Source organism: Apium graveolens, chromosome 7 (genome assembly GCF_009905375.1).
Source record: "Apium graveolens cultivar Ventura chromosome 7, ASM990537v1, whole genome shotgun sequence".
Lineage (NCBI taxonomy): Eukaryota > Viridiplantae > Streptophyta > Magnoliopsida > Apiales > Apiaceae > Apium > Apium graveolens.
In genome coordinates, this window is record NC_133653.1 from 110021152 (window position 1) to 110044362 (window position 23211).

Below are 23211 nucleotides of genomic sequence, written 5' to 3' on the forward strand. Positions count from 1 at the left end.
TTAATTGCAACCTCCCTGATTATTACGTTCCAGGTTTGCCCTTAATCTTTTTCCTTCTGGGGGCATATTACTTGGAAAATTTTGAGAATCTCCGGATATTTGTCTTACTTACTTTGCTTAAGTCTTCCCCTTCGTTTAGTCCTTGCACGATTGTAAATCATGAATTCTTAAGTTCGATAAACTTCATGACACTCTCTTAAGTGTTAATAGAGCAATTAACAATGTGATTTATCACAAACAAACTGACCTGAACTGAAATTAACGAATATATACATAACCATTTGTTCGAGGGTACAACAACTGAACATATTACAGAGGGTTACATCATTCGAACTTATCGCTCCTATCCCAAAAGTACTACCGTAGATAGTCATCTCATCATTATAACTAATCATTCATCACTTAGGCTAATCCTCCAAAAGCGGTGCTACATGAAACCCTTGTTTGATTGCTCTGGCTCTACACACTACCATGGATTAAGAGATGCGAGCACGCACGACATCCCTAACCTGCTCCATCACAGAGGTGATGAGGTCTAAGATAGTCGCAAGTAGAGCCGGATCGACCTGACCCTCAAGATGGCCTCTAGCTGTAACACGGGTGGTAGCCTCAATCCTTTCCATGCTATACGCTAATCCTGCCGGAAGTATCCCGCCCTCAATCCTTGGTGCAGTAAGTCGATCCAACAGATCACTCCTAACATTACGGGCCTCAGACAGGCCACCCAAAGTCATATAATAATTGGCGATAAGAGAAGCCTGAGTGGTAGCATCTAGCAGTCCATGGGGTGCGGGTGGTGCAGACCCAGGAGATCCAAAGGGATAACCAAGCACGGTATCAGGTGACAATGGTTCAGGGGATAAAGGTGGCATTTCCTCAGTATGTGCTGGGCTCTGTACAGGGGATGGGACAGGAATTGGTGGAACCTCATGGATGTCTACAGGAGCCTCTGGAAGAGGGTCTGATACTGGTATAATTGGGGTCGTGGAAGGCCCCACTCCTTCTGCCCTCATTAACCTTTGTGCCCTTGGTAACTCTTCATCCTCTACGGCCACCCTCGCGGCCATTCTTGCTCTGGTAGTCGCCCTGACTATGGTCATCAGTTCCTCAGCGGTCCTCTCTTCATTCTCATCAGGATCCTCCATGAGATCCTCCTCAGCCACAATCCTTTCCGGAATAACATCCTCAACCGCAACATTCTCTATCTGAACCTCATCCGGTCCCTCATTAGGGTACTCCATCGGATTCACAATTTGATCTCCAACTTGTAATAAAACATCCTCATGTTGATGCTCCTGAACCTCAAGGTTCGGTGCTCCGCTGCCCTATACGAGAACGAACTACGTTACTATCACGATACTTATAAGGGTTCCCGTAAGGGTTTTATATGTCAGTGCTACATTAGGTAGCCCGACTATGAACTTGGCAAGAGTTCTTATTATCTTAGTGAACTTATTATCTTAACGTCCCATCATCTCTGAGGTTTATAACGCTTAGCTCTGATACCATTTCTGTAACACCCCCAGATCCGGGGTCGGGGATCCGGGTCGTCACGAGTTCCACTTCCCTTAACAACACCCAATCTCATTAAACAATCAACTACTCTTTACTGTGACCCCGCAATATACACACACACCACAAGTTATAGTCTCAGAGATGAATATCAAAAAAATAATCACAAGTCGTTTTATTCCACAATTAAGTCAATACACTTAAAAGGTTTCTGATTAAATTTACATTTCTTTGCCATTATTACAATTCATAATATACATAAGTCTAGTACATTACTAGTGAAAACTTCGCCTATTGGTAATTTCTACCTCAGCTACAGCGGCCTGAACGCTTCCGGAAAGCTGCGGAACGTTTCCTATCCGCTTGCGAATTGGAGCTTGGTCCTGTTCATCTTATCTATCTGATGTTGTGTGATGAAGAAGAAAGCAAGGGTGAGCAGCAAGCCCACCAAACATAATATGTATAATGATTAACAATATATGAGCCTACTCATAATACTCATGAAAGTCTTGGTCAAAAGAAATGAACCAAGTTTGATATCTTAATGCGATGAAGTCGCAAAATATTCAGTATATATACATATATACTTTTCAAAATATTGGAAGTCCTCTTCCATGCATAATACCACAGAATTCCAGTGTATAACTGTATAAAAATATCGTTGCAAGGTGATCTCATATATCTAACCTTGTCTCAACGTTTTTCTGAAAATCTTTGTCATGCATAAGATAATCATTTACTAGATATAAGTTTAAAAGATGAAGTTACAAATACTCCAATATACTTATATCTTTTCCAAATACTACTTGAACTACCACCATTCAAGTTATAATTAGTTTCCAAAGTTCATCACATAGACGAGACTACAAGATAATACTTGAATAGATTCAACCTTTAAAATATCATCAAAATAAAATGAAGTTATGAGATACTTCATTTGATGCAAACATTATTTTGAAAACTTGACCCTGCCAACACTCAACAATCGCCCAACCGTAGCCTTTCTATCGAAGTGCTTTGGGTAGTGTTGCAGAAATATCCAATTGGATGATGAACTCATTACGGGAGTTTGCCGCGCCAGGAAGACCACTTACGATGATCAGTCGTAGTAGTGCAACCCCACCATTTTCTACATGTAGAGGAGAACCTGTCGGATTTACTTGTCAACCGAACACTGAACTCCTAAGGAATGGACCGCCTTAGCGGAACTTCCAGGCCATTTGGGCCAATATAATAAGGGCTGGGCCGGCGCTACTCGACCACTTACGCCACTCCTAGTTCAGATGAAATCCATGACTCTGAAACGTAAAGCTCGTTTCCCCCTTTCCCCAAGTAGAAACTTGTTGATACGGCTCCACCAAGAAGTCGTACCTAGTTGGAAAGGAAAACTCACCGATATTTCCCAGGCGATGCCTGTTAATGGATTAACTTGTTCCAAGAATTTTACTTCCCGAGTATTGGGTAAGTAATCAAAAACTCTTTTACCAAGACAGCAACCTTGTTGCGAATATAAAACACACCACCGAGCCGGATCCCCCAGGTTTTGAGCGAGTATTTAAATCCCCTTTTTAAAAGGAAGATCTTAAATATAAAAATAGTTTTGGGATCCGCTCTAACTTTTGAAAATCATTTTAAAGACTCGAAAACACTTTAAAGAGTGTTTGGAGTAAAACTGATTTAATGAAGTAAATCAGTCCCCAGAATATTTAGAAAATGTCTGAATATTATTATATAAATAATATTCCCATAAAAATAATCTTTATAAAATAATTGAAGTAGAAGTATTAAAACTTATACTTGAAATGAATAGCAAATAATCAAAGATATACTTATACGAAAGTAATATCTTTATTTGAATAATCAAAATAAGTTTGATTATCGACACCTTATTCTTTAATAAAATAAAGAATATATCTTAGCAAATAATCGGAGTCATAGATCCTCAAATGAATATTCAAATAATATTCAATAAATAAAATAAGCTGAGTCATAATACCTCGAATGAATATTATAAATAATATTCATTAAATAAAATAAAGGAGTCATACGCCTTCGAATAATATTTGAAATAATATTCAATAATAAAATAAAGTTAAAGTTATCGAATAAACCTTATTCGATTAATAGTTTTAAAAAAACTATATCCATATATATATATATAAATAATTATATATATATATATATAATATACTCGGGAACATCGACTCCGTTTAGAAATATGTTCACCTTTTACCCCCTATACTAAGGGTATACGCAACTACTTGCTTATTTCTAGCATAGGTATTATGCACTATAAGCATTGAAATCAACAGATAGATAACCAGATTACGAAACAGACATGCATATATACCATATTAGCATGCTCCAATATATCGCAAAATTTGCTAATAACAATCATGCAATATCACAAGATAATGCATATACATATATTACATCACCGCAACAGTATAACGGGTAGAAAACTTGCCTGAGCGCTCCCGGATAGGCTTAAGCTTAGAGTGGGTCCGATAACCTATGAACAACAACATAAGTCGGAATTAAACCCCGGTCGCTTAAGAAACTAGACTTTAACCATTTAGAGTCCTAACGTTCGCTTTCGCGCTTAACGATTTACTTAATTCGCTCGAGTACCCTCGGCTCCACCATTTTTAATAAATTGACCTTTACGAGTTTTAACGCGATTCCTTCGCGAATGACTTACCAACTGCCTAACACACTTACCATAAATGTTTCACACATTAATTAATCCTTTTTGGTCTTTAACCTACATTCCAAAGTAAGGCGAGGGAAAAAGTTTCGCTCGTGAAACGCCGTTACTTGAAACGGTCGTTTCTCCTAAACCGTAAATCGGAATCGGTACGAACTACATATCAAAACGAAGCTCGTAACATGAGCTATCTAAACATGGCAGTGGTTCACAATTTAGCAGGGGGTTCTCGGGTCCTAATGCTATGCACAAAGACAGTCCAAAGAAAATCGGACGTTACGACGGCTATGTTTACGCGATTTCCCATTTTTAAAACTACCCACAATCATCACAAACCATCCTCAAATCCACACACATCAAACACCCCATCCTTACCACATCATAACAATCCCAAACAATTCAATATTACTCATTCATAACATATGCTTAACCTAACTTTAATCATGCTTTAAGTTTCTTTAAATCAAAACCACTAAATTATCATTTCATTTCACCACCATTCCAAATCTCAACTCTAAACATAACAACAAGATACCATAAACATCTTACTCATCAAAATCACTTTATAATATATATGAACCTAGGGTTTGAAAGTGGTATACCTTCCTTGGATTGGTGGGTGAAGCTAGGAAGCCCTTAATAAGCTTGGAGTAGTCTTAAGAAAGCTTGGATCTTCAAGAAAACAAGAAAAAAACTCAAGTTAAAACTTGAAAACACTATTCATTGTCTTCTCCAATGATTAAATCAAGAAGCTAGAGAAAGAATTTGTGGCTTAAACTTATGATATAGCCATTACTAAGCATAAAGAAGGTTAGGGAATTTTCTTACCAATTAAGGATGCTTGGATCTTGATTTTTGAAAATTTAAGCTTTGAAAAATGCAAAAAGCCGTGAGCAAGATGAAGAACAATGCCTTGGCTGATTTTTTTGACTTTTGATGAAATGATTTGCTAGTTGGTTGGCTTGGTTTTGTTTTTTGATTTAGCAAATTACCACCTTGCCCTTGAATTTGTGTGGTCCTTAATCAACCACACCTCCCTTCTTCCCATGTCATGCTTACCTCATCCTCATGATGTCATCCTCCTTCCTTGTCTTCTTTCTATTGGTGGGATGACATCATTCCTACTAATCCCTTTTGATTAACTTCCTAATCGTTTGCCTAATGACCGCTGATCTGTTATGCGGTTCGCTTAACTTTCGTTCTCGTTTATCGTTTGAAGGATCATACCCGGGATCTTATTACTTAGGTTCCCTTAACCTTTCTCAATACATTATATTCCTTTTTATGATCCTCTATTATAATCCTTTAATTTAAATCCTTTTTATCCTGTTACCTTATACTCAATTCTCTCCGTATCTTGTGGATTTCCGGGGAAAAACCAAAGTGTTCGGAATTGGATTCTGACGATCTTTACATACACTTATATACTTCATAAGAGTACTAATAATATCCCATAAGATCAATAACAGAACCCCTACATAGCGTGGCATGAAAGTTTTCTCAGTTCAGCAAAAACACTATTCCTAAGGGTTTCAAAATTTCTCAAAAATTGGGGTCATTACAGTCTCCCCTCCTTAAAAGGATTCCGTCCCGGAATCAGATAGAAAACAAATGGGTATACTTTCTTAGCATTACACTTTCTAACTCTCGAGTCAATTTTCCCACATTGCTGTTCTACCACCAAACTCTGCCTAGTTTGATAATCCTTCTCCTAAGCACTTGTTCCTTTTCACTCTATAACCCTTCCTGGTTGCTCCATATAGGTTACGTCGGGTTGCATATCTATGCGCTCATATGCCTCTATTTATCTGGTATCTGAATTACACTTCCTTAACATTGATACATGAAACGCGTTATGACTAGCTACATGTTCTGGGTTAGGGCTAGCTCATATGCTAACTTCCCAAACGTCTTGAATATATCCAAGGGTCCAACAAATTGTAGACTTAGCTTTCCTTTCTTTCCGAACCTCATCAATCCTTTCCAAGGGATACCTATATCATTACTAGGTCCCCTATTTCATAATCTTTATCCTTTCGTGTCAAAATCAACATACTTATCATGTCCATCTTGGGCTACTACCAGCCGTCCTCTGATTAGATCTATCATATCCTTGGTCCTTTGGACTACTGCGGGTCCGAGCATCTTACGCTCTACAAATTCATCCTAACATAAGGGGGATCGACATTGTCTTCCCTCAAGGATCTCATAAGGTGACACCTCGATAATGACATATGATCTATTGTCGTGATAACTCAATCCGAATTAAGTGATCATTCCAAATTCTTTCAAGTCTATTGCACAGACTCTCATTATAGCTTTTATCATTAGAGCTTCTGCTTCTCAATACCCATTCTTTTCCAGTTCGTAATTGCTACTACCTTCCGTTCCTAATATTATACTGGTTATACTTTTGCTCGTTAGCGTTCTATAACCTTTTAATAACCACGTCAACCTTAGTATCACGAATGTGTTCCCATTCCGCATACTACCACCACTTTATACTCCTTTTTCAGTTGTTTCTATTTTCCAAAATTTGATCAATCAAATAGAAGTAAAGGAATTTGTTGAGAGATCACTATGATCATGAACACTTGTTATATTGCATAGTTAGTACAGAAGGTGGCCAGCCTTTAGTACTTGACAAGCAATTAAACAATAGCTGGTATCCTACTCGGCTTCTATCACACAGATAGATAGTCATTCGGCAATACCTCCCCTTTTGGAAGGGTTGTCCTTCTCAGATTACATGAAATGAAAAGAAGAGAAAAGAACGAATTGAAGAGAATTGTATATTCATAAAATTTTATTGCCATAAAATATCTGGCTTGGAACCTACCTCTGAATTATAGAGGTTGTCATAGGAGAACAAAACATAAACGTATTTATATCAGTATCAAGTATTATAGCATCGTATTTCACGTGCCTAAATATTTTCTCTATCCCGTCCTCTGTAACACCGTTACTAGGATTCTATGCTCGCGTCGCACCTTCCTCGTATAATAATACGGCTCTCTATTGATAAGAAAGAATAAATATTCAATAGGTAGATACTCTACTTAATTAGTCTATCAAATGATAACTTATACACTACCACGACCCGATTAGTGGTACTCAATCTCAACACCCATTCCAATACAACTCTCATGTTTGTAATCAGCTCACTACTCGCAGAATCATTGCTGCCTTACTATGGTCCACCACTGACCCACTGTAGTCATTCCTTTTCATGAAATCTTAATAACTAACCATACGGAGTCCATACATCTCGTAATCTAATTCTCCTAAGGAGTTAACATAACCACCAATCACAATTTATGAAGAACACTCCAAACTCTGACGTACCTTCATGACATGAAGCAGATAAAAGTGCAGAAGAGTTTCAATCAAAGCAACGATAGCAGGTTAATACCATTCGTATCATATGCCTTCAATAGAAGACTTAACTCAAAGGTTTGTTTAGTCCTTTTTGAAACATGGTCCTGGCTTATCTCAAGATAGGACCTCCTAAGATAGATAGCCCGTTCATGGCGATTACGCGAATTAAACCTTTACCAACTACTATTACGGTCGGGTATTGCACAGTCATCAAAAGGAAAGTCAATCTTCCAAACCATAATACAACCTTCACAACTTTAACCATCATCACTGTATTCCTCTCGCACGAGCGCCTATAATCATCCTCTTACCTTTAAAGTGTCGGCCACCTCTTTGGCCTTTCCTGATAGTAAAATTTCCTTACAGTCAATGTCACATTAACCACCTCCAAATAAATTTCTACCTTATTTCAATCACAGCTTATGTGAAAATGCTTCCTTAAAATCTGATGAGTAAAAAAAAAATCACCATTTTTCCATAAGTTATTGCCTCAGTCTTTAGAGGTTAATCACTGTCATGACTGACTCTCAATCATAATTAGAACATCTTTTATCTTAAGTCCTAATTGCCCTGAATAATTTCGACCATTACTGGTTCGATCCATACTTTCTCGTGGTTTAACACGTGCCCCACTTGGCAACATTATAATTACGTCATATTTCCTTTATCAACATTTCTATTCTTGAAAATTTTGAATATTACCTTTCTCCTTGTAAAACCTCTAAGGTTATTCTTCAATCGTTCCTCCTGTATTCCCTAGATACAGGGCATATTAAAATACCATTTACTATTACTAGAATCATTGTCTATATACTTCTGAAAAATTTCTCCACTGATTCTTAAAGGTTGTTGCTACATTAACCCTTTCCAAATCATACTGTCAAAACTCATACTGTCCCTATTAAGGGTGAAATTCCAACCTTTATGCATTCCCCTAGGATTCATTTTAAGTTACCGATGTTCTATCCTTAATTCCACCTTTAAAAGGTACCTGCATCCTTCCATGGATAAATCAAGTCATATATCCCTGATAAGGGTGTCTTATTCAATCATTCCCACCTCGATAGTCTATACCTAACTTCATAATAGCATCCTTATTCAAATTGAGGTCAATCCATATGGCCTCCAAAAGATAACAATGGTCATCCACTTTTCTTTCTTGATTTGGTAATGATAACATGGATGTTCTGGAAGATATTGGTCATGTTCAACGTGAACTTCTTCTTAATAATTCCTTATTTACTTTTTGTTGTTTATCTCAACAGTCATCTCAATGTTGGGATATCTTTCATATCTGGCGTCTCCCTTTCTGGGTATCATGCCACCGGTCTTACACTTTACCTTCTTGAAGGTCACTTCCTTCACCCAATTTTCTTAATTTCTTACTTTCTTGTCTCCTCAGTCTATCCGCGTCTCATTATTTATCCTTCGAATTATCTCAAGGTTTCCTTGAATCCTCCCAACTTAAAGGGGATAAAATGTACATAACTCGTATGCCTTTATATTCCTTTCCACTTCAGTTTCTTTTTATTTTCCTTTCTCTTATCATTATTTCATGAACTAACACAACATAAGTATTGATTCCAAACATCCCGTCATTCTGGATTCGTGTCCTCAGAACGAATCTTGATAACTTTTACAACTTAGATTCATAATTCATCATACTCATCCACTTTTGTTCTAGCTCCAAAGCTTTTACACTATCTCCTTATCTTTGGGAATTACTTTCCCGAAAACAATTGACTGAACTTAAATCAGTTTATTCTAACCTCTGGCTCCGTGCCTTTCTTGGTCTTTCACCAGCGGGTGGTCTCTCTCTTAGGAGGGTAAGTGACAAAAACAGTCTTTTGTGGTTCGTCAATCATTCAGAATCTCAAATGATTCCTCTATTTCCTTTAGCCAGGCTCTTGCCTCGACTAGGTCAACCTGTTCCTTGGAACTCTGAGAGCTTAGAGACTTAAAGGTCATGAAAGAATTTCCCACCGCACTGTCTCCTCAGGGTGGTGGTTGGGGATAATAGTCTAAGTTCTCTTTAGACAGGTCCATGAATTGCCGTATAGGGGTACCATCTCGGGTCTTCTGTCCTTACTCGACTTTTGTTTCCTCAGTCTAAATATTTCTTCCTACTCCCCATAATTGGGGTCATCTTACAATTTAAAAAATCTTCATTTTCCACTTTATTATATTCCGGGTTCTTTAAATTTTAATTGCAACCTCCCTGATTATTACGTTCCAGGTTTGCCCTTAATCTTTTTCCTTCTGGGGGCATATTACTTGGAAAATTTTGAGAATCTCCGGATATTTGTCTTACTTACTTTGCTTAAGTCTTCCCCTTCGTTTAGTCCTTGCACGATTGTAAATCATGAATTCTTAAGTTCGATAAACTTCATGACACTCTCTTAAGTGTTAATAGAGCAATTAACAATGTGATTTATCACAAACAAACTGACCTGAACTGAAATTAACGAATATATACATAACCATTTGTTCGAGGGTACAACAACTGAACATATTACAGAGGGTTACATCATTCGAACTTATCGCTCCTATCCCAAAAGTACTACCGTAGATAGTCATCTCATCATTATAACTAATCATTCATCACTTAGGCTAATCCTCCAAAAGCGGTGCTACATGAAACCCTTGTTTGATTGCTCTGGCTCTACACACTACCATGGATTAAGAGATGCGAGCACGCACGACATCCCTAACCTGCTCCATCACAGAGGTGATGAGGTCTAAGATAGTCGCAAGTAGAGCCGGATCGACCTGACCCTCAAGATGGCCTCTAGCTGTAACACGGGTGGTAGCCTCAATCCTTTCCATGCTATACGCTAATCCTGCCGGAAGTATCCCGCCCTCAATCCTTGGTGCAGTAAGTCGATCCAACAGATCACTCCTAACATTACGGGCCTCAGACAGGCCACCCAAAGTCATATAATAATTGGCGATAAGAGAAGCCTGAGTGGTAGCATCTAGCAGTCCATGGGGTGCGGGTGGTGCAGACCCAGGAGATCCAAAGGGATAACCAAGCACGGTATCAGGTGACAATGGTTCAGGGGATAAAGGTGGCATTTCCTCAGTATGTGCTGGGCTCTGTACAGGGGATGGGACAGGAATTGGTGGAACCTCATGGATGTCTACAGGAGCCTCTGGAAGAGGGTCTGATACTGGTATAATTGGGGTCGTGGAAGGCCCCACTCCTTCTGCCCTCATTAACCTTTGTGCCCTTGGTAACTCTTCATCCTCTACGGCCACCCTCGCGGCCATTCTTGCTCTGGTAGTCGCCCTGACTATGGTCATCAGTTCCTCAGCGGTCCTCTCTTCATTCTCATCAGGATCCTCCATGAGATCCTCCTCAGCCACAATCCTTTCCGGAATAACATCCTCAACCGCAACATTCTCTATCTGAACCTCATCCGGTCCCTCATTAGGGTACTCCATCGGATTCACAATTTGATCTCCAACTTGTAATAAAACATCCTCATGTTGATGCTCCTGAACCTCAAGGTTCGGTGCTCCGCTGCCCTATACGAGAACGAACTACGTTACTATCACGATACTTATAAGGGTTCCCGTAAGGGTTTTATATGTCAGTGCTACATTAGGTAGCCCGACTATGAACTTGGCAAGAGTTCTTATTATCTTAGTGAACTTATTATCTTAACGTCCCATCATCTCTGAGGTTTATAACGCTTAGCTCTGATACCATTTCTGTAACACCCCCAGATCCGGGGTCGGGGATCCGGGTCGTCACGAGTTCCACTTCCCTTAACAACACCCAATCTCATTAAACAATCAACTACTCTTTACTGTGACCCCGCAATATACACACACACCACAAGTTATAGTCTCAGAGATGAATATCAAAAAAATAATCACAAGTCGTTTTATTCCACAATTAAGTCAATACACCTTAAAAAGGTTTCTGATTAAATTTACATTTCTTTGCCATTATTACAATTCATAATATACATAAGTCTAGTACATTACTAGTTGAAAACTTCGCCTATTGGTAATTTCTACCTCAGCTACAGCGGCCTGAACGCTTCCGGAAAGCTGCGGAACGTTTCCTATCCGCTTGCGAATTGGGAGCTTGGTCCTGTTCATCTTATCTATCTGATGTTGTGTGATGAAAGAAGAAAGCAAGGGTGAGCAGCAAGCCCACCAACATAATATGTATAATGATTTACAATATATGAGCCTACTCATAATACTCATGAAAGTCTTGGTCAAAAGAAATGAACCAAGTTTGATATCTTAATGCGATGAAGTCGCAAAATATTCAGTATATATACATATATACTTTTCAAAATATTGGAAGTCCTCTTCCATGCATAATACACACAGAATTCCAGTGTATAACTGTATAAAAATATCGTTGCAAGGTGATCTCATATATCTAACCTTGTCTCAACGTTTTTCTGAAAATCTTTGTCATGCATAAGATAATCATTTACTAGATATAAGTTTAAAAGATGAAGTTACAAAATACTCCAATATACTTATATCTTTTTCCAAATACTACTTGAACTACCACCATTCAAGTTATAATTAGTTTCCAAAGTTCATCACATAGACGAGACTACAAGATAATACTTGAATAGATTCAACCTTTAAAATATCATCAAAATAAAATGAAGTTATGAGATACTTCATTTGATGCAAACATTATTTTGAAAACTTGACCCTGCCAACACTCAACAATCGCCCAACCGTAGCCTTTCTATCGAAGTGCTTTGGGTAGTGTTGCAGAAATATCCAATTGGATGATGAACTCATTACGGGAGTTTGCCGCGCCAGGAAGACCACTTACGATGATCAGTCGTAGTAGTGCAACCCCACCATTTTCTACATGTAGAGGAGAACCTGTCGGATTTACTTGTCAACCGAACACTGAACTCCTAAGGAATGGACCGCCTTAGCGGAACTTCCAGGCCATTTGGGCCAATATAATAAGGCTGGGCCGGCGCTACTCGACCACTTACGCCACTCCTAGTTCAGATGAAATCCATGACTCTGAAACGTAAAGCTCGTTTCCCCCCTTTCCCCAAGTAGAAACTTGTTGATACGGCTCCACCAAGAAGTCGTACCTAGTTGGAAAGGAAAACTCACCGATATTTCCCAGGCGATGCCTGTTAATGGATTAACTTGTTCCAAGAATTTTACTTCCCGAGTATTGGGTAAGTAATCAAAAACTCTTTTACCAAGACAGCAACCTTGTTGCGAATATAAAACACACCACCGAGCCGGATCCCCCAGGTTTTGAGCGAGTATTTAAATCCCCTTTTTAAAAGGAAGATCTTAAATATAAAATAGTTTTGGGATCCGCTCTAACTTTTGAAAATCATTTTAAAGACTCGAAAACACTTTAAAGAGTGTTTGGAGTAAAACTGATTTAATGAAGTAAATCAGTCCCCAGAATATTTAGAAAATGTCTGAATATTATTATATAAATAATATTCCCATAAAAATAATCTTTATAAAATAATTGAAGTAGAAGTATTAAAACTTATACTTGAAATGAATAGCAAATAATCAAAGATATACTTATACGAAAGTAATATCTTTATTTGAATAATCAAAAATAAGTTTGATTATCGACACCTTATTCTTTAATAAAATAAAGAATATATCTTAGCAAATAATCGGAGTCATAGATCCTCAAATGAATATTCAAATAATATTCAATAAATAAAATAAGCTGAGTCATAATACCTCGAATGAATATTATAAATAATATTCATTAAATAAAATAAGGAGTCATACGCCTTCGAATAATATTTGAAATAATATTCAATAATAAAATAAAGTTAAAGTTATCGAATAAACCTTATTCGATTAATAGTTTTAAAAAAACTATATCCATATATATATATAAATAATTATATATATATATATATAATATACTCGGGAACATCGACTCCCGGTTTAGAAATATGTTCACCTTTTACCCCCTATACTAAGGGTATACGCAACTACTTGCTTATTTCTAGCATAGGTATTATGCACTATAAGCATTGAAATCAACAGATAGATAACCAGATTACGAAACAGACATGCATATATACCATATTAGCATGCTCCAATATATCGCAAAATTTGCTAATAACAATCATGCAATATCACAAGATAATGCATATACATATATTACATCACAGCAACAGTATAACGGGTAGAAAACTTGCCTGAGCGCTCCCGGATAGGCTTAAGCTTAGAGTGGGTCCGATAACCTATGAACAACAACATAAGTCGGAATTAAACCCCGGTCGCTTAAGAAACTAGACTTTAACCATTTAGAGTCCTAACGTTCGCTTTCGCGCTTAACGATTTACTTAATTCGCTCGAGTACCCTCGGCTCCACCATTTTTAATAAATTGACCTTTACGAGTTTTAACGCGATTCCTTCGCGAATGACTTACCAACTGCCTAACACACTTACCATAAATGTTTCACACATTAATTAATCCTTTTTGGTCTTTAACCTACATTCCAAAGTAAGGCGAGGGAAAAAGTTTCGCTCGTGAAACGCCGTTACTTGAAACGGTCGTTTCTCCTAAACCGTAAATCGGAATCGGACGAACTACATATCAAAACGAAGCTCGTAACATGAGCTATCTAAACATGGCAGTGGTCACAATTTAGCAGGGGGTTCTCGGGTCCTAATGCTATGCACAAAGACAGTCCAAAGAAAATCGGACGTTACGACGGCTATGTTTACGCGATTTCCCATTTTTAAAACTACCCACAATCATCACAAACCATCCTCAAATCCACACACATCAAACACCCATCCTTACCACATCATAACAATCCCAAACAATTCAATATTACTCATTCATACATATGCTTAACCTAACTTTAATCATGCTTTAAGTTTCTTTAAATCAAAACCACTAAATTATCATTTCATTTCACCACCATTCCAAATCTCAACTCTAAACATAACAACAAGATACCATAACATCTTACTCATCAAAATCACTTTATAATATATATGAACCTAGGGTTTGAAAGTGGTATACCTTCCTTGGATTGGTGGGTGAAGCTAGGAAGCCTTAATAAGCTTGGAGTAGTCTTAAGAAAGCTTGGATCTTCAAGAAAACAAGAAAAAAAACTCAAGTTAAAACTTGAAAACACTATTCATTGTCTTCTCCAATGATTAAATCAAGAAGCTAGAGAAAGAATTTGTGGCTTAAACTTATGATATAGCCATTACTAAGCATAAAGAAGGTTAGGGAATTTTCTTACCAATTAAGGATGCTTGGATCTTGATTTTTGAAAATTTAAGCTTTGAAAAATGCAAAAAGCCGTGAGCAAGATGAAGAACAATGCCTTGGCTGATTTTTTTTGACTTTTGATGAAATGATTTGCTAGTTGGTTGGCTTGGTTTTGTTTTTTGATTTAGCAAATTACCACCTTGCCCTTGAATTTGTGTGGTCCTTAATCAACCACACCTCCCTTCTTCCCATGTCATGCTTACCTCATCCTCATGATGTCATCCTTCCTTCCTTGTCTTCTTTCTATTGGTGGGATGACATCATTCCTACTAATCCCTTTTGATTAACTTCCTAATCGTTTGCCTAATGACCGCTGATCTGTTATGCGGTTCGCTTAACTTTCGTTCTCGTTTATCGTTTGAAGGATCATACCCGGGATCTTATTACTTAGGTTCCCTTAACCTTTCTCAATACATTATATTCCTTTTTATGATCCTCTATTATAATCCTTTAATTTAAATCCTTTTTATCCTGTTACCTTATACTCAATTCTCTCCGTATCTTGTGGATTTCCGGGAAAAACCAAAGTGTTCGGAATTGGATTCTGACGATCTTTACATACACTTATATACTTCATAGAGTACTAATAATATCCCATAAGATCAATAACAGAACCCCTACATAGCGTGGCATGAAAAGTTTTTCTCGTTCAGCAAAAAACACTATTCCTAAGGGTTTCAAAATTTCTCAAAAATTGGGGTCATTACAACCTGAACCCTTAAAATCGTCAAATTCTACTCAAAAAAAGCTTTTTCAGCGAAATCAGCGATCAGCCGCGCCCTGAGCGGTCGCTCAGCTCTCCTGAGCGGGCGCTCAGCTCCTGAGCGGGCGCTCTGGGAAAATATTCTGATGAATCTTGTTTTGGCCATAACTTGAGTTCTACTCGTCAGAATTAGGCGATTCAACTGCCCACACGAAACTAACGAGATTCTCTACAACTTGACAATGGCATTGGCTTCCAATTCTGATCACTTTTCATCATATTTCCTTTAAAAGCTATTTTCTGCATTTAACTGATACCTGAAATGCAATAACACAAAAACACATCAAAATACCAACAACTTGAGTCCAAAACACCAATTTAAGCTTGTAATAAAGCGTTTCAAGTGGATATAAAATCCATTTATCACACCAAAAAAACTTTAATTGATGCTTGTCCTCAAGCATAAACAGACTCAAAACTAGAAAACAAACCTAATGCATGAATGCAATTATGTGAATGCAACTAAATGATAATGCAATCGATCCCCTCAGAATAACCATAACCAAATGAATAAACCAATGCCTCTAAGAATGCAATAACTTGAAACAGAGTTCGAATAAATCCCACAAACTAACTCACAAACCAGAAACGTGCGTGTGTGGATGCTTAACAGATATACTCTCGATACTAGATCAATAACCATAACTTATCTATCATCGAAACAATCAAAAGTTTATAAACAGAATAGACAATAAACGCATTATGACTCACAACACCTCCTTTCTACTAGAGTTATACAAGGATTCACACTATTATTGAACACATAGCAAAGATGCTTATTTGACCGTGCAGTGAATGAGGTCCCAAAAGACTTATGCAATAATACCCATGTAGCGAGCGTTAGGTTAGTGGGTCCCAGACTATAAAAGCCTTAGGTCACTAGGCATAAAGTCCCCTAGAACTTAATAACTCGAGTATTAAAGAGCTCACTCTTGATCAATTATGCATAAATACATACTTTTTTTCTTTCTTTTTTTTCTTTTTTTTTTCTTTTTTTTTCAATAAATCTGAATGAGTGCGTTTCGCTCCATCTCATTCAACCCTAGACTACTCATAAAAATATGAGCCAGCTACTAGCCGTTTGACACCTAGCCTTACAACAACTAGCAATAAAATCCAAGTTTTTTTCCAGATAAAAAGAATCAGTGTTTTTACGTCACTATGAGAATATCACAAATTCTAAATATAACCAAGTGATTAAATCTCAACAACAAACAAGTATGATCATGATCTAGATCAAAAGCAACCCTATAAGACTTTGTGATAATATTTGTTTCTGGCATGCAAATCAATTAATTAGGACTTAAACGTCCCTCTATTCTTCGTCACTACACTGAAATCAACATCAACTTATCAAATATCATAGTTCATCTTAAGTGATCATGCTAAATATGCATGCAAATACAACTATATGAAATCACATAAAAACAAACAAATATATCCTAAATGAACAAATCATGCAAAAATATGAATGAACTATAACTAAACATGCAACATGAATCTATATGAATCTATATGGACACACACTACTAATCCTTACATTATCACCCCCAAACTTAAAATTTTCAATGTCCTCATTGAAGGAAATAATAAGGATTTCAGGCATACCTAATTAGCGGGAGATTCACCCTCGTCGGGTGGAGGATCAGGTGGCCAATCAACCTCGCCACTAGTGTCTCGGAAAATAGTACCGAAAGCGTGTGTCAAATCTTTAGCAAAATGATGGTGAATGTCGTGCATGGCCTCCATATGCCTAATTACTCGCCTGTACTGCTCATCACCAACACCAGTCCTATCAACTACCTGCTGCATATGAGAAGAACCCTCTATAGGCACTGGAGGATCCGTTCGGCTACCCTCTACATCATCAAAGATATATCCCAACCCCTTGTCAGGGGGTGCACCTAAGAATGAATAACTCAAGTGATCTGGTAGTGGGTGAAGCTCAAGTGTGGAAACATCTTCAATAGATGGCTCGAGACGGTCTTGAGAAAATTTCATCTCTGCTAACCCAAAAGAATCGAATGGCATATCTAACTTCCTCTTCCACGGAGGTGCATTCAAAACATGCAGTGGCTCTACTTTAAAACACTCCTCTTTAGTTGTGGGTAACTTTATTTCCTTGAACACATTAAAAGTGACCTTTTGATCGTAAACCTTCATCGAAAGCTCTCCTTTTTGCACATCGATCATAGTTCGGCCTGTAGCCAAGAATGGTCTTCCCAAGATAATGGGAATCTTCTTATCTTCCTCGAAATCAAGAATTACAAAGTCAGCAGGGAAGAAGAGTTTATCCACCTTGACCAAAACATCCTCCACTATACCTCGTGGATAAGCGATGGAACGGTCAGCTAGTTACAATGACATGTATGTTGGTTTTGGATCAGGCAGACCAAGCTTCTTGAAGATAGATAAGGGCATCAGATTGATGCTAGCTCCTAAATCACATAAACACTTGTCGAACGACAAGTTTCCGATGGTGCAAGGAATAGTGAAGCTCCCAGGATCTTTAAGCTTCAGAGGCAACTTCTGTTGCAACACAGCACTGCATTCCTCTGTGAGAGTGTAATAACCCCAATTTTTGGAAATTTTGAAACCCTTGTGAATAGTGATTTTGCAGATTATGCTGAATGAGAAAACTTTTCATGCCACACTATGTAGGGGTTCTGTTATTGATCTTCTGGGATATTATTAGTACTCTATGTGGTATATAAGTGTATGTAAAGATCGTCAGAATCCAATTCCGAACACTTTGATTTTTCCCGGAAATCCACTAGATACGGAAAGAATTGAGTATAAGATAACAGGATAAAAAGAATTTAAATTAAAGGATTATAAGAGAGGATCATAAAAGGAATACAATATATTGAGAAAGGTTAAGGGAACCTAAGTAATAAGATCCCGGGTATGATCCCTCAAACGAGAAACCAGAACGAAAGTTAAGCGAACCGTATAACAGATCAGCGGTCATTAGGCAAACAATTAGGAAGCTAATCAAAGAGATTAGAGGGGATGATGTCACCCAACCAATGAGAAGAGGGCAAGTAAGGGATGATGACATAACAAATGTGACATAAGCATGACATGAGGGGGAAGGAGGTGTGGTTGATTTAGAACCACACAAAGTTGATGGTTAAAAAGGTAATTAACCAAAAGCAAGCTAAAAACAACCAACCAAAACAAATCAAAGCAAAACACAAATTTTTTTTCATCTTCTTCATCTTGCTCTCGGCTTTTGAAAGAAAAACAAGGAGGAGTTCTTCAAAAACTCAAGCTACACACCTTCAAAAATTATAAGGTTTGTTTCTTTAGCTTCCATAATTCATAACTTAGTTATGCTATAAGTTTGGATCCAAGAATCCAAGGTTTACCTAGTTAATCAATTCCTAAAAGTTTAGGGTGAATAGTAACTTTCAAGAACAAATTTTTGATTCTTGATTTTATTTGTAAGGACAAGGTAGCTTAAGCATAGATCAAGGCTTCCATGGGCATTCCAAGGATCTTTCATTGATTAAAAGCTTCAAGAAGGTATAAAACTTCAAACCCTAGCTTTACTTTTGAGTATTAGGAATGGTTTTGATTGTTATAGTTCATGAGGAACATGATCCTGGTATACTTAGAGTGTGGTTGGATTTTTAATGAGTTTGAAGTTGTAAATCTTGATTATTGGTTAATGAACTTAAGTATAGCTTTTAGTTCATGTTTGAGGGTAGTATAAAGTTGATAATATTGAGTTGTTGGGGCTGTTAGAGTGTGTTTTGGATGGATGTTGGTTGTATGATTGATTTGGGGTTGATTGGTGGTTGTTTTGGAATGGTTTAAATTTGGGAAATCGCGTAAACATAGCCGTCGTAATGCCCGATTTACCGTAGACTGTTTTTGTTCTTAACATCAGAACCCTTGAACTCACTGCTAGGTTTTGACCATTGCCATGATTAGATAGTTCATGTTACGAGCTTCGTTTTGATATGTGGTTCGTTGGATTCCGATGAACAGTTTAGGAGAAACGGCCGTTTTAAGTAACGACGTTTCGCGAATGAACCCATACCCCTTGCCTTACTTTGAAACATAGGTTAAAGACCTTAAAGGACTAATTGAAGTATGAAACATTTATGTAGGGTGTAATAGGCAGTTGGTAAGACACTCGCGAAGGAATCGCCTTAAAACTCGTAATGGTTAAATTATTAAAAATGGTGGAGCCGAGGGGACTCGAGTGACTTAAGAGAATCAGTAAGCGCAAAACGAGCGTTAGAGTCTGAGTTGGTTAGAGTATAGAATTACAAGTGACTTTGGTTTAATTCCAACTTACTTGTTGCTTATAGGTTACCAGACTCGTCCCGAGCCATTCGTAACCCCCAGTCGCTCAGGCAAGTTTTCTACCCGTTATACTGTTGTTGTGATGTATATATGTATATGCATTATCTTGTGATAGATGCATGTTGGTTAATTAGCAAATTTTGCGATATATTGAAGCATGCTGATATGGTATATATATGCATGCATGTTTCGTATTCTTGCCATATATATCTGTTGGTTTAGTTGATAATACCTATGCTAGAGAATAGCGATAATTTGCATATACCCTTAGTATAGGGACCCAAAGGTGAAAACATTTTCTAAAACCGGGAGTCGAGGATCCCGAGTAGATTTTATATATATATATTTATATATATATGGTTATAGTTTTCAAAACTATTAATCGAATAAGGTTTATTCGATAACTTTATTTTATTAATGAATATTATCTTGAATATTCATTCGAGGACTTATGACTCCTTTATATTATTTATTGAATATTACTTGGATATTCATTTGAGGATGTATGACTCCTTTATTTTATTTAATGAATATTATTTATAATATTCATTCGAGGTATTATGACTCAGCTTATTTTATTTATTGAATATTATTTGAATATTCATTTGAGGATCTATGACTCCGATTATTTGTTGAGATATATTCTTTATTTTATTAAAGAATAAGGTGTCGATAATCGAACTCACTTTTGATTATTCAAATAAAGATAGTACTTTCGTATAGGTATATCTTTGGATATTTAATATTCATTTCAAGTATAAGTTTCAAAACTTCTACTTCAATTATTTTTATAAAGATTATTCTTTATGGAAATATTATTTAAATAATAATATTCAGATATTTTCTAATATATTGGGACTGATTTATTTTATTAAATCAGCATCACTCCAAACATTCTTAAAAATGTTTTGCGAGTCTTCAAAATGATTTTTAAAAGTTAGAGCGGATCCCAAAACTCATTTTTATATTTAAGATCCTCCTTTCGAAGGGGATTTAAATACTCGCTCAAAACCTGAGGGATCCGGCTCTGTGGTGTGTTTTATATTCGCAACAAGGTTGCTGTTTTGTTAAATGAATCGATTACTTACCCAAAACTCGGGAAGTAAAATTCTTGGAACAAGTTAATCCATTAACAGGCATCGCTTGGGAAATATCGGTGAGTTCTCCTTTCCAACTAGATACGACTTCTTGGTGGAGCCGTATCAACAAGTTTCTACTTGGGGAAAGGGGGAACGAGCTTTACGTTTCAGAGTCATGGATTTCATCTGAACTAGGAGTGGCGTAAGTGGTCGAGTGGCGCCGGCCCATCCTTATTATATTGGTCCAAATGGCCTGGAAGTTCCGCTAAGGCGGTCCATTCCTTAGGAGTTCAGTGTTCGGTTGACAAGTAAATCCGACAGGTTCTCCTCTATATGTAGAAAATGGTGGGGTTGCACTACTACGACTGATCATCGTAAGTGGTCTTCCTGGCGCGGCAAACTCCCGTAATGAGTTCATCATCCGATTGGAAATTTCTGCAACACTACCCAGAGCACTTCGATAGAAAGGCTACGATTGGGCGATTGTTGAGTGTTGGCAGGGTCAAGTTTTCAAAATGATGTTTGCATCAAATGAAGTATCTCGTAACTTCATTTTATTTTGGTGGTATTTTAAAGATTTAATCTATTCAAATCTGGTCTTGTAGTCTCATCTATGTGATGAACTTTTAAAACTAATTATAACTTGAACGGTGGTAGTTCAAGTAGTATTTGGAAAAGATATAAGTATATTGGAGTATCTTGTAACTTCATCTTTTAAACTTATATCTAGTAAATGATTATCTTATGCATGACAAAGATTTTCAGAAAAACGTTGAGACAAGGTTAGATATATGAGATCACCTTGTAACGATATTTTTATACAGTTATACACTGGAACTCTGTGTGTATTATGCATGGAAGAGGACTTCCAATATTTTGAAAAGTATATATGTATATATATATACTGAATATTTTGCGACTTCATCACATTAAGATATCAACTTGGTTCATTTCTTCTTAACCAAGACTTTCTTGAGTACTATGAGAATGCTCATATATTGTAAATTATTATACATATTATTTCGGTGGGCTTGCTGCTCACCCTTGCTTTCTTCTTTCATCACACAACATCAGATAGACAAGATGAACAGGACCAAGCTCCCAATTCACGAGCTGATAGGAAACGTTCCGCAGTTTCCTATAGGCGTTGATGTCGCTGTAGCTGAGGTAGGAGCTACCAATAGGCTAGGCTTCAACTTTTTATGTACCAAATTTATGTATATTTATGAATTGTAATAATGGCAAAGAAAATGTAAATTTATTCAGAAAACCTTTTAAGGTGTATTGGCAGATAATTGTGGAATAAAATGACTTGTGATTATTTTTGGATATTCATCTCTGAGACTATAACTTGTGGTGTGTGTGTTTATGTGGGGTCACAGTACAGAGTAGTTGATTATTTATTAAGATTGGGTGTTATTAAGGGAAATGGAACTCGTGACAACCCGGATCCCCGACCCCGGATTTGGGGGTGTTACAGAAGTGGTATCAGAGCTAAGCGTTATAAACCTCAGAGATGATGTGACGTTAAGATAATAAGTTCACTAAGATAATAAGAACTCTTGCCAAGTTCATAGTCGGGCTACCTAACGTAGTACCGACAGTTAAAACCCTTATGGGAACCCTTATAAATGTAGCGATAGAAGCGTAGTTCTTTATCGTATATGGTAGCAGGACACCGAACCCTGAGGTTGAGGAGCAACATATGTTTTATTACTTATTGGAGATTAGATTATGGATCCGATAGAGCGTCCTAACGCAGGACCGGATGATTTTGATATTGGGGATGTAACGGTTGAGGATGTTGTCCTAGAAGGGACAGTTGCTGAGGAGGATCCCATAGAGGATCCTGACAAGAATGAATAAAGGACCATTGAGGAATTGATGACCATGGTTAGGGAAACTACCAGAGGTAGGATTGGCCGGTCACTACCGGAGGTTCGTTCAAGTTTGTAAAGATAGTAGCCCCTTTAACGCGGCTTACTCGTAAGACTGAGAAGTTCGAATGGACAAAGAAATGCGAGAACAACTTTTAAGAACCGAAGCAAAGGTTGGTGACGTTCCCTATGTTGGCGTTGCCGGATGGAAAATGAGATTTTGTGAAGTGTAGTGATGCTTCGTATAAGGAATTAGGGTGCTTCTTATACAGCACAGCAAGGTAATCGCGTACGCGTC